The following is an 11,710-nucleotide window of genomic DNA, read 5'->3' on the forward strand; positions in this document are numbered from 1 at the left end:
GCAGACCTCTGTCTGGTTCCAAATGTTAAGATTCCTCACAAATTCAAAGTACCAGATTTCGAGAAGTACAAAGGGAATTCATGCCCACAAAGTCATCTTGTAATGTACGCTCGAAGAATGTCAACTCAGACTGATAATCAACAATTGCTCATTCATTATTTTCAAGACAGCCTGACTGGTGCTGCACTCAAATGGTACATGAACTTGGACAGTTCAGAGATTCGTACTTTTCGAGACCTCGGAGAGGCCTTCGTCAAACAGTATAAGTACAATCTGGATATGGCTCCCGACAGAGATCAACTCCGGGCCATGACTCAAAAGGATAGAGAAAGCTTCAAGGAATACGCTCAGAGATGGCGTGAAGTTGCTGCTCAAATTTGTCCACCACTTGAAGAGAAAGAAATGACAAAAATCTATCTCAAAACTTTGAGTCCATTTTACTACGGACGAATGGTTGCAAGTGCACCAAGTGACTTTACCGAGATGGTAAACATGGGTGTGCGTTTAGAAGAAGCAGTTCGAGAAGGACGCTTGAACAAAGAACCAGAATCTTCTATTGGTCCAAGGAAGTATGGAAGTTCTTTCCAGAAGAAAAAGGATCAAGATGTCAGCAATGTCTTGCACAAAATCAAGAAGAAATTTCAACCTCAAGTTGCAACAATAACTCCGGTTGTTAACTCAGCGCCAGCTTATCAACCTCAGGTCTCGCAACAACAAATTCAACAAAGGTCGCAGCAACCTCAGCAGCAGGTTCGACCTCCAAATTACAACAATCGGGCTCCAAGGTATCCTGCCTTTGACCCCGTACCAATGCCGTATGCAGAATTGTTTCCAACATTACTGGCAAAAGGACTCATTCAGACAAGGAGTCCTCCAAATCCTACAAACAGTTCCTCACCATGGTATAAGGCTGACCAATCTTGTCCCTATCATCAGGGGGCACCAGGTCACAATATTGAGAACTGTTTCTCTTTCAAGATTGACGTCCAACGATTAGTGAAGAGCGGAATGCTATCCTTCAAAGATACTAATCCAAACGTCCAAGCAAATCCTTTGCCGCAGCATAAAGAAGCTTCAGTAAATCTGATAGACCAACACCCCAACGTCATTCAAATCTACGACATTCGTCAGATAGGGGAAAATCTTGTCAAGATGCACGCTAAACAAGCTGGGTACGGTCATGTACCACCTCACAACTACTTCACATGTGAAATTTGTCCAAAGAATAATCAAGGATGTGCCGTAGTTCAAGCTGCATTACAAGAACAAATGGACTTAGGATGGATTCAACATATCCGAGTCAGAACTGAGCATGACATCAACATGGTTCAAGGATGTCCAGGAGAATACAAAATCTACAAAGTTGAAGATCTTGAAGGATCGGTAGTCAGGTTCCACAAAACTTTAAATGGACTTGCCTACTTTGGAACAGATTTCCACGCTTACAGTAGATGCAGAATCTGTCGAAGAAATTCACGAGGATGTTTGCGTGTTCGCAACGACATTCAAAAGCTGATGGATGACAATACCATTACTGTTCTTGCCAACAGAGAAGATGATGAAGTCTTTACCGTATCTCCTCAAATTAATCAAGTTGAACCTATGCAAGTTAAGTATGATAGCAGGAAGACAGCAGTTGCTCCACTAGTCATCTACTTACCAGGTCCTGTACCGTATGAGTCCAGCAAGGCTATACCATACAAGTACAACGCTACATTCATTGAAAATGGTAAGGAAATACCATTACCGTCTGTTGTCAACATTGCTGATGTTAGTCGAGTCACCAGAAGTGGACGAGTCTTCAACAGAACAACAGAAAATGTGGAGAAACCTTCGGAGGAAGTACCACATAGGCAAGACAATCATCCGACCAATGCTGTTCAAGCGAAAGAAAATGATGAGATCTTGAAGTTAATCCAGAGGAGTGAATACAACATTGTAGATCAATTACTACATACTCCGTCTAGGATTTCTGTTCTTTCCCTGCTATTGAGTTCTGAAGCTCATAGGGAAGCTCTACAGAAAGTTTTGGAACAAGCTTTCGTAGAACCAAGTGTTACTATAAGCCAATTCAACAACATCGTTGCCAACATCTCCGCCGGAACTAACCTAAGTTTCTGTGACGAAGATCTTCCTGAAGAAGGAGTGGACCACAATCTTCCACTTCACATCTCAGTTGGCTGCATGGGTGATACACTCACAGGAGTCCTAATAGACAATGGATCCTCTCTCAACGTCATGCCTAAATCAACATTGTCAAGATTATCTTTCGAAGATTACCCTCTAAGAAAAAGTCATGTCATCGTCAAAGCATTTGATGGATCAAGAAAGTCAGTTTTCGGAGAAGTGGATCTTCCCATAACTATTGGACCTCAGACGTTCAAAATCACTTTCCAAGTTATGGACATTCCAGCACAATACAGTTGTTTGCTAGGTCGCCCATGGATTCATGAGGCTGGGGCAATTACTTCAACACTTCATCAGAAACTGAAGTTCATAAGAAATGACAAATTGGTAACCGTATGTGGAGAACGAGCTCTGATCGTCAGCAACCTGTCATCATTCTCCGACATAGAACCAAAAGAAGTTGTTGGAACTAAATTCCAAGCACTTTCCTTAGACAAAGGAAAGGAGAAAGCAGCGTCTATCTCTTCATACAAAGATGCAATCCAAGTTGTAAAGGATGGCACTACCAGTGGTTGGGGGCACATTAATATTCCTACCAACAACAAGAACAGAACAGGAATTGGATTCTTTCCAACATCATCAAAGAGCTATTCCAGGGATTGAGGTAGTTCTCCCTATTCAAGAAACTTTCTGCAGTGGAGGTTTTCTTCAACCTGTTCAACAAACAGTCAATACCATCGGTACGGGAAACACCGATGAAGAGGAATGGTTATCCTATCTTAACAAAGCAGGATACATCTCCCTACCAGAGTCTGAATCCACCTTGCTGTTATCCGACTAAAGGATCTGAAAGTAAGACTCAACCAAGCAGTGATGAAGTTACTGACAGCTTCACCACCAGAAGTCATGGTTCATCAGAAGAAGTTCCTCCTATCCCCGAAGAGACTTGGGATACATTAGGAGAACCAAGCGGAAAATTCGACTACATGGTGAAATACTCCGCTCCTGAAAGTTCAAGAATCTCTCTTGAAGATATTGTTCCAACTGGATGGAACAGTGATTTTGAGTACCTCTCTCAGCCAAAAGAGATGTATAACCCTTGCTATTCATCATCATCGACTGGTGAAATCATCATTGAGGATTATATCCCCAAGTCACCTTCCGAGGCTAAGGATCTAGAGTTCACATATCTAGTCAATGCCATCTTGGGAGAAGAGCAAGACCAAAATACAGAAGAGGATGATCTCGAAAGTGTCTCCGACAACGAGTCTCTCCATTCAGAAGATTGGAAGTTTCCTCAAAAGAAAGTTCGACATACTCCACTTGGAAATGGGTATGCTCACACCGCTCAGTCTGCTGAAGTAGAAGAAGATCGTCTGAGTGTTGCAAAGACAGTGGTTGGTAAATCAAGACCTACCACAGGCCAGCTTAAGCCTAAGGTTCCAGATTACTTAGTACACAATGGGGTTCGCCACTATTGGACAGCTGTTGAAGTTTCAACTGTTGTTCGCACTCCTAAGTAGGAACTTTCACCGTTATTTTGTCCTCTCACCATAGCCCAGGGTGAAGAGATGTTTCATAGGGCTTTGCATTTTACTATTTCTTAGAAATAAAATGTCCCTCTTTGCTTCGCCCAAAGCAATAGAGTTTTGTTTTATAGGGTCTTTGTTTCAAGAAATGACTGTCCATAAATAAAAATGTCATTCTGTTCCTTCGTTTAGTTTTTCCTTTTCTCTTTTTCGGAAATTGGTAATCCTAAAAAACACCCTTAAAAAACATCAAAATATTCCATTAACTGCATACACCGAGTCTTCCCTCGTTGTCTAAATAAAACTTATCACACATATGCAGATTAATCATAAAATACCCCGTTGAAACGTGCGACCGTATGACTTCTCCAAGCTTTGAGTTTCCTGTATTCGAGGCAGAGGAAGAAGAAGACGAAGAAATATCAAAGGAAATTTCACGGTTACTTCAACAAAAGGAAGAGGCCATTCAGCCATACAATGAGCCTCTAGAGATCATTAACCTTGGTTCCGATGGAAACAGAAAAGAGGTTAAGATTGGAGCTTCGCTCAGTTCAGAGATCAGAGAGAGTTTGATACAGCTACTCAAAGAATTCTCAGATGTCTTCGCTTGGTCTTATCAAGATATGCCAGGGTTGGATACCAGTATAGTGGAGCATCACTTGCCATTAAAAGCAGAATGCCCTCCGGTCAAGCAAAAATTAAGAAGAACTCATCCGGAGATGGCCATGAAAATCAAAGAGGAAGTTCAAAAGCAGATCAACGCAGGTTTCCTCGTCACTTCAGAATACCCTCAGTGGTTAGCTAACATTGTTCCCGTTCCTAAGAAAGACGGAAAAGTCCGCATGTGCGTCGACTACAGAGATTTAAACAAAGCTAGCCCTAAGGATGATTTTCCTTTACCACATATTGATATGTTGGTAGACAGTACAGTAAAATCCAAAGTTTTCTCATTCATGGACGGATTTTCAGGATATAACCAAATCAAAATGGCACCTGAAGACATGGAAAAAACAGCTTTCATCACCCCCTGGGGCACGTTCTGCTATCGTGTTATGCCTTTTGGACTAAAGAACGCAGGGGCAACTTATCAAAGAACCATAGACTATTTCACCAAATGGGTTGAAGCAGCTTCATATGCAAACGTTACAAGACAAGTTGTCGTCAGGTTTATCAAGAATCACATCATCTGTCGCTACGGCGTTCTTAGCAAGATAATCACTGACAATGGGTCAAATTTGAATAACAAAATGATGAAGGAGCTTTGTGAAGAATTCAAGATCGAACATCACAACTCATCTCCTTACAGACCAAAGATGAATGGAGCTGTAGAAGCAGCTAACAAAAACATCAAGAAAATCATTCAGAAGATGGTCATCACTTACAGGGATTGGCATGAAATGCTCCCGTATGCTCTTCATGGTTACCGTACATCAGTACGTACTTCGACTGGAGAAACTCCTTTCTCCCTTGTATATGGCATGGAGGCAGTCCTACCAATAGAGGTTGAGATTCCATCAATGAGAGTCTTGATGGAAGCAAAATTAACAGAAGCCGAGTGGTGTCAAAGCAGATTCGATGAATTGAACTTAATCGAAGAAAAGCGCATGACAGCTTTATGCCACGGACAGCTATATCAACAAAGAATGAAGAAAGCTTTCGACAAAAAGGTTCGACCTCGCACAATCAAAGAAGGCGACCTTGTACTAAAAAAGATTCAATCTTTTCTCACAGATTCGAGAGGGAAATGGACTCCCAATTATGACGGCCCCTACGTGGTCAAGAGAGCTTTCTCAGGAGGAGCCTTAATACTCACGACTATGGATGGAGAAGAATTCACTCGTCCTGTGAACGTCGACGCAGTCAAGAAATACTTCGCCTAAATAATCAAAAGAACAGCTCGCTAAGTTGAAAACTCGCAAAGAGCGGCTTAGGCAAAAAAGAGCGTCTCGGTGAATCGAAAACCCGAAAGGGCGATTCAGGCAAAAGTTAGAGACATAAAAAATAAATAATAAATCCCGGTAGACTTAAAACCCGAAAGGGGTAGTTTACGCAAAAGTTAGGGATATATGGCAAGTAACTGTGTTCAGGACAAACTTGATCATTCAAAATCCATAGCGGAGTATTCATCAGCAGTAGGTCATCTTCTACGAAGCACGAATACAGCGCAACTTGGAGTGGAAGGGAAAGATAACGGTCGTCACGTTTCATCGTAGCCCTTTTCCCGAAAATTACCAATTTCCAACTTTGTAAATACTCCATGGAATCAAGCATTTGGCTGATTACCATTCCATATATAATAATTTGAGCCTTGTGCTTTTCCTTTGCAATCTAGTCTTATTCAGTTTCTTGGAATGCATTTTAAGTTTAAACAGTCATCTTCTTGAAACAAATGTTTTCATAAAATAAAATGAATTTACTTGCAAAAATAAAGGTGAAATTTCTTTCTAAGGTTTACAAACAATAGGAAGAATGTAAACAGTTGCTCCGAGAACGGTTGAGACTCCGGGAACCAAGTTTTCCCCCATGAGGTCGCTTTGCGAACATCTCCCGATGACGGATCTTCACTTCAATTCATATTATTTACTTCGGACAGCGGACAACTGATAACCAGATATTCCCGACAGAGTTCGAACTCCAAGAAGAAGACATCTTCTGATCCACAAGAATTCAATTCGTATCATAGGATTTTCCATCCGCGACAATTCCATTCACATTCACTTTACATTTTATCATTGTCATAATATTCATGCATACATTACATCTGTTATACCCCAAAATTTGCCCACATATTTTCCAAGAAAACTCCAATCTGAAAATTAAGGGTCTCATATAATCATGGATTTTTATTTCAACAAATATCCTGACATATGAAATACTTAGTTTTTAGAATCTTTTTTATACAGTAATTTGGCTTGCAGTTGAATTTATTCTTACGCAAACGCCAAATACTGTTTATTACTTCACACATGCTATTTATTTATTTACAGATAAATAGTACTGACACAATTGGTACAGAGTTAAAATCTTTTTGCAGGCGCAGAATCAGGAAACTCAGACTGTACTGGTAACAGTATATTAGTTATTTATCATGTCTGTGTTTTTCTAACAAGTCATGTAAATAAACTTTCGTTTTTTACATAAAACAAAAACAAAAAACAACAAAAAAGAAAATTAACTTTGACTGTTGATTTTTCACTCTAACTGCTACGTCAATACCTGAACAGTCAGTCGACAGCCAAACTGCTGGCAGTACAATTCTCAGTGTTTTGTACCATCAACCAAATCAATCTTTCACAATTCAAAATTCCAAGATCTTTGTGCTAGAAGTCTTCTGAATATCACGCGATTAGCAGAGACTCAACACTGCACAAAAATCAGGTACGCTTAACTGTCTCCTACACAAACAGTCCCTAATCAGGGTTTTTCTTGTTTTTACAGGAGCAACAAGTTTTGAGAGCTCAAATGAATTTCATACACATCCATATATCTCAAAGTACCATCATACAAATTTTCAAACTTCAATTCACTCAGACGCACCGTCAGCAGCTCAAACAGTCAACAGACGACCCGTTTGACCAAAAAAGTCAACAGACAGTCAAAAATGAAATTTTTTGTCAAAGTCCATATTTTGTCAAAGGATTCATCATTTGATCATTGGATGATCATAATTCATCAAGGAAAGATCAAAAATCAACAAAACCCTAAGATTCAAAATTAGGGTTTTTGCCTGAAAAGTCAACTCAACTTTGACTGATCATAACTCTCTCATCCTTCATCCAAAAAATTCAAACCAAAGCTTGTTTTGAAGGAAATTCAATTATATTTCAAATGCCATTGATCCCATGGTCATTGGATTCACCATTTGAAAAATATGATCAAAGACATTACAGGTCATTTTCAAAGTCAACAAAAAGACACTTTTTTCAAAAGGACACACAAGGAGCTTCAAAAATCATTTTGACATGAGACCAAAGACATTGGTTAGAGGACTCTTTGAGGTTTCTAAAAAGTGCAAGATCTCCTTCATATGACAAAAATTGAAGGATTTACACCTTGTTGAAGTTGGCTAAATTTTGGGAAAATACATGAAATCAACATTGTTCAAAATGGCATTTTTTCCAAATGGGGCCAAGTTTTCAGCATTCAAACATCATTTCCATGATGATATGGGCCTCCCACGACCAAGACTAAGCCCACATCATTTTTTATCTATTTTTGGCATATTTTTATCTTATTTTAAGATTAAAATAAAAAAGAAAATGAAATGGATAAAGAATAGCTTGTATTCCAAGCAAGACTCATTCAACTCTGTCCCAAAGCAAAGTACAGCAGAGGAGAAGAAGAAAATCAAGCCATGGTGGCTTAAAGACAAAGCTACCAATGTTGAAAAAGTCAAGATTCCAAAAAAACTCATCAATGCTTTTGGCTTAGTTTCTAAGCACTCTAATGCTTATAAATAGGCTATAGCACTTCAGTAATAATAGAGACAGAGATAGAGAGCCAAACTCTTGTTTGTAACACACTTGTAATCTCTCAAAATATTCAAAGAATTTTGAAATTCGAATTCCAAATTTAAGTCACTTTCCATTCAAACTAAACACTCAAACACGTTCCTTGAACATCACTGAAACTATCCCAATCAATTACAAGCCTTGAAGCTCACTGAATCGAGCTACACAGGTCAAAATTTGTTCAAACTAAAATCAATTCGTATCTGGTTATTCACACATGTTTAACAAGATGTAGACATACTATTGAGTTTGGTTTGAGGTGTAGATCATTTCTGGAAACTTAATTAAAGTTTGGACACGTACAAATGAAATCACCATTTTAGGGTTCATAGCTTCAAAATTAGGGCTTTCCAAATTAGGCAAAATTAGAGGTTCTAATTAGTACCATTGAATTCGCATGGACCAAACGAATTGAACTGATAGGTCGCGCCAAGTTTATCTGTACGTTTGACCCTATTCGCTATTTTGCAGGTTTAATAAGTAACCAATTACAGCGCTTTTGGTAAGAAAGCGCTATTAAAAGTCTTGTCTGAAGGTTGAAGACGAAGACGTGTCACCCCCCTATTGGTTCTGACGCGCGCGTTTTTTTGAATATAACCCTTGGTTTCAGTGTTTTGCAGGCGTGTCATAAGTGATGTTCCCTCACCATCTGGACCATCTGATCTCATTTATGACTCATCCAACGCTCCAGATCACGCGTGCACATCATACTCCCTCATAAATTTCCACACAGGATCAGTATCCTTTTATTTCTATTTTATTTTCTATTTTATTTAATTTCTTTGTTAAATTAATTAAAAATAGTTTTAAAAATCCAAAAAATACACAAAAAATATTTTTAGACTTCTAAAATAATATACTATTTTCTGAAATAAAAATATTTTATTTTTCTTCAAAATTTCAATATTTTGCATAATTAATTAGTATATATTTATATATTTGCTTTTTAATTATTCTAACCAATCAAAAAAATCCCAAAAAAAATTGTTCTTTATATAAAATATTGTTTATATATTATAAACTAATTTTGTACATATTTTGAATAATTTTATCTTTGAGTTTTAATTATTTGTATAATTATTTACATAATTATGTTTTAATTAACTTAAATCAATTTCAAATCAATTTCCAAAAATTCCAAAAAAATTAGTTTTGTTTTAAAATTAATTAACAAATATTTTGTATATAGTTTGAACTTAATTTCTAGGTTTAAATCTATTTTCATCTTTTTCTTCATTTTAATTTAATTAATCATGCATTAATTATAATTAAAATCAATCATAAAAAAAAATCCAAAAACATGCCTTTTATTTTTCTTGCAATTTAAATTCCTAGATAAATGTATAGGATGTCAAATTCATGTAAATAGGCTAGTTTACATTTCCTGCACAATCGATGTAATAGCGTAGATTTACTTTCCGCACTTTACATTTCCGCATTTTGATTTCCAGCAAATATAAACTGCGTGTATGTCAAAGATAAAATTGAACCGTTAGATCACTAACTTCAAAGATAAATATCTGAATCCAATCACAATCACACTTGCACCTCTTCAGGTAATCCCTTCTCAATCTTTCAAAATCAAAGTCAAATTCCACTGTTTTGAGTACAAAATCAAACCTTGCTTTTATATCCGGTGAAAGGATAGATTTTTAAAGGAAATAGGATAAAGACCTTACAACTCAGGGTAGACCTCCTAGTTTGCTTGCTCAAATCAAAACAAACAAAATTCTCATACACTGTTGATTTTTCAAAACTTTCAAAAAGACAATACTTTGTATACATCCAAACACGGATTATTACAAAGTTAACGTTCTTTTCAAAACATCTTTCGAAAGATAAACAAGCATTTTGTATACATCCACACACGGATCATTACAAAATTCAATTTACAAAAGTATTTGAAACCACATATGAGCAATTTCAGAGCAATTGAAAAGTGATCGAAAAACAAGTGAGCTAAGCAAACTTAAGAGCCCATGGATAACCATGGATACAAAGGGTGCTAACACCTTCCCTTTGTATAACCTACCCCCTTACCCAGAATTTCTTAAAGGTCTTTTTTCTGTGTCTTTTATAAACCTTTCCTTAATTGGATAAAATAAAAGGTCGGTGGCGACTCTGTGAATTTTCAAAATGCGAAAGCATTAAGCGACAAAAAAGAGTCAGTTCACGTATCTCTACAGATCAGAGGTATGGCCCGGTATTAAAAAAAATCGGAGGTCCACAACATCATAATTGCATAGCCGAATCAGGCTTTGATCCTGTGAATGCCTGAGTCATTGAGGCATGAACTCAAGTTTCCCCTGCAAGTTCCGGAGAAACTTTTTCCTTCGAGACAACAATTCATACACGAGGATCTCCCCAAGCAAGTCAACAGATGGTAGTCTCCCTCAAAGAGATAGTTTGTTCACTTTTGGAATTCATCAGCCGAGATTCTCCTGTAGAGCGACATTCGACAGTCTTCTTCAGATAAGATAATCTGCTTTGCATTTTGGAATTCCCCAGAGGTTTGGTATTTCCCCAGCAAGGTCGAGAGATGCCACTCTTCGTCAAAGAAAATAATTCAGAATCTCCCAGCAGATCGACAAATGATTCCCCAGCAGAATCAGTGAATGGTAGTCTTCATCCAGAAGATAGTTCATGATCCCCAGCAGAATCAGTGAATGGTAGTCTTCATCCAGAAGATAGTTCATGATCCCCAGCGGAGTCAACAAATGGTATTCTTTCCCCAAGGAAAGACAGTTTGTCTGTTAAATACTCAAGAGATCGACAAATGGCAGTTTCTTCAAACAGTTTGTCTGTTTCAGGGATGTTTAGTTCCCCACAGAGTCGATAAATGGTAGTTTTCCTCTTAGGAAAACAGTTTGTTGATTCCCCAGGCACCAGTCGACGAATGGCAGTTTTCACCCCGAAAACAGTTCGTCCGCCTTCAAACAAAGTCATTAGCCCCTCAAAAGAACGGGCCCATATGACAATCTTTCAAAGATGCCAGGTCAAAAGGGAAGATGGTGAAGTTTCTTTATTACCATCAAATGGTATCTTACCTCCAAGTGCTGGTAAGAAGTTTGATGAGGAAACCACACCCTTGAAGTTTCTTTATTACCATCAAATGGTATCTTACCTCCAAGTGCTGGTAAGAAGTTTGATGAGGAAACAAACCTTTGAAGTTTCTTTATTACCATCAAATGGTATCTCATCTCCAAGTGCTGATGAGAAGTTTGATGAGGAAACAAACCTTTGAAGTTTCTTTATTACCGTCAAATGGTATCTCATCTCCAAGTGCTGATGAGAAGTTTGATGAGGAAACAAACCTTTGAAGTTTCTTTATTACCGTCAAATGGTATCTTACCTCCAAGTGCTGGTAAGAAGTTTGATGAGGAAACAAACCGTTGGAAATTTTCTCTTTATCTGAGATATTGTCCAAACACAACTCAGACCAGTTTCGAGATATGGACATCCGAAACAAGGGGGAGGTTGTTTACCTTTTTCTAAGTATCAACACTTAGTTAAAGAAGATGGATTGCGCATCCTACATTGCCA

This window comes from Vicia villosa, linkage group LG2 (genome assembly GCF_029867415.1).
Source record: "Vicia villosa cultivar HV-30 ecotype Madison, WI linkage group LG2, Vvil1.0, whole genome shotgun sequence".
In the NCBI taxonomy this organism is placed as follows: Eukaryota; Viridiplantae; Streptophyta; class Magnoliopsida; order Fabales; family Fabaceae; genus Vicia; species Vicia villosa.